Raw genomic sequence first — 2,637 nt, forward strand, 5'->3', positions numbered from 1 at the left:
CAGGGGCCAAAAAGTTCGTAATGTCCAGGAAAATGAATTTTTTTGTGAGGACGGATATGAAATCATTATTTCTTTTGATGATTGTAGGTTTATATTCCGCCTCCTTCTCCTCATCCTCCTCCTCCTCCTCATCATCATCATCCTTTTCGAGTACGAACCGTTTAACGAAATAGGGTTTTATCAGATTTATATCATACCTCCCTGAGTTATAACCAACAACTGGCACTTGACGAAGATAATTGTCCAACACGTTGAGTAACTTCGTATCGTTCCTATTGTAAATCTCCTCGTAAGCAGAAGCAAAGTCTTCTTTTAAAAGAGTGTAAGCTTTATCGGCAATTTCTTCTAGATAATCACCCATTCTGTCTACCAACTTTTGTGAGTCTCCATCACTAACAAAACATTTAGGACTGGTAAAACCTGGTACATTAGAACAAATACAGAGAGACATGGGGACGTGTTCCGCGGTGTATTTTGTTTTGTCCGACTTTTTATCCGTCTGTTTGAAATATGCTTCAAAATCGTAGGCAGCTCTAAAAGGATACATAAAGTTTGTATCTACATTGATCCCATTCTCTTTTAGAATTTCAAGACTTGTCTGTGGTATTTGATAAACACCACCGGGGTAGACTTGTTGTTGTCCTGTTGGTCCGTTACACGACCGTTCGTGTCTGTTTAAACGAGCTTTTTTTTTCCCATAACTTCCCACATTTCGAACAGCCAAATGAATGTGTTAGTCTATCTATGTCCTTGATGTAACAAAAATGGTTTTCATGAAATAAAACGTACATAGTGTCCGTGTATCGACGCTCACTTCTTACATGTGGTTGAAGGCAATCCTCGTCGTTGTCAAAGGTAAAAACATCTATGTTGATATTAAAATGTTCTTCTAGTTTTACCAAGTTACTGAGCTTCACGGTTTTCCTCCCCCAACTTTTCTTCAGTTCTTTAGCTGGTCGGTTGATGGAATGTAGAGAGGCTCCTTTTGCCAAAGCTAAACATCGGAAAACACAGAGTTGATCGTTGTAGACTCTCCCACTTTTTTTATCCTTTTCCAATACAAAGATACCCTTACTGTTTCTTATTTTTGTAGGTACTGGAGTCGTAAAACAACATCCGATAGGAAAATCCCGTATAGAATCAACAAAAAACGTCGTGCTCGTAATCATCGATACAACCCATTTTGATGACGGACGATGATTAATCGCGTACGCTAATATGTCACGATTGTTGATTGTCTTCATGAAGTCCCTAAAATTGTCAAAATTGTTAATGTGACGTGGTACTTCCAACACTCGACCTACGTTGTTAGAGGCATGGTAGAATCTGTATTGTTCCAATTCACGGTTATACAGGATAAAACTATGACTGTAGTTGATCTTAAAGCGCTTGGTTTGGCGATTAAAAATACTCCTCAAAACACTTTCCCAATCTTGAGGTTTGTCTTGTGTTTCCCATCTGATGTTGTAAAAAGCGTGGTTTTTGTTCTGTGTAGGTTCTTTAAATCTACTTTTAATCGATGACCAGTTGTCCTTGTATGTTTGTCTCAGATGAGGTTGAACAGCGGGTAAAGCTCCCTCTAAACGAGAATCTTCCTCTTCTCGCACTAACTCGAGCGGTTGTAGTTGGGGTTGTTGTACCTCCCACTCAGCATCTTCCCCTCTCACCAATTTTAACACCAAACGTGGTTTCTTACCTGAGCGTTTGCTCTCGTCTAAAGTATTCTCACCATCCTGTGAAGTACGTTTTCGCCTTTCTCCTTCTCCCGAGAAATGTGCTCGTTGTTTTTTGTTCAAATCCATCTTTTCACACAGTTTTTTTTCTTCTTCAAACACCAATGACCACACCTCACATACATACACGTAAACACACTAAACCACAGAAAACATGGGAATTTTTCTATTCCTTTAATTCTCACTCATGGTCTCCGAGCACAGTAAGGAAAAGAAAAAAATCACTGACACTTCTGACCACTCGTAATCATTCTCTCGGTGGCTGGTCCCTGTTTGTATCCCATCGACTGTAAAAGCTCGAAATGTTTCCACTGAGAGTCATATCACAACTGTTAGGGTCCTCGTTCGGTCCCTCGTTTAAAGAATCCATACACGACTGGATACAAGGAATATTTTTCACCAATTGTTCAAACTGTTTCTTTGAAAGGGTGATACCTACTCTCGAAGGAATAACCACACTTTGATTCGGAGTCAGTAGAGATTGTACCACTTTACACTTCACGAACTTCAACTCTGATTTTCCCACTTTGCTCGACTTCGAACATGTCACATATAGATCTTTTCCCAAAGGAAAATTCGTAGTAACTCCTGCTCTCATCTTTTTCTACAACTGAAAACAAAGTTTTTTAAATCCAGCTCCGCAGATTGCATTTTTATACCTTACGCAACTAGTCACCATTGCATTGTGGGAATTTTGTTTTGATTGGATACATAAGTTTCAAGTTAGTTTGTTTTGTTCGTTGGTTGTTGTTGTTTTTTGTTTTGTTTTGTTTTTGTTTTGTTTTTTGTTGTTTTTGTTGTTGTTCTTGTTGTTTTTCACCCCACCCTCTCCAACTACACACACACACACACACACACACACATTTACTCTCGTCGTACGGGTGGTGAGTTAGGTGTTTTGTAA

The sequence above is a fragment of the Aplysia californica genome, unplaced genomic scaffold (genome assembly GCF_000002075.1).
Source record: "Aplysia californica isolate F4 #8 unplaced genomic scaffold, AplCal3.0 scaffold00888, whole genome shotgun sequence".
NCBI lineage: Eukaryota > Metazoa > Mollusca > Gastropoda > Aplysiida > Aplysiidae > Aplysia > Aplysia californica.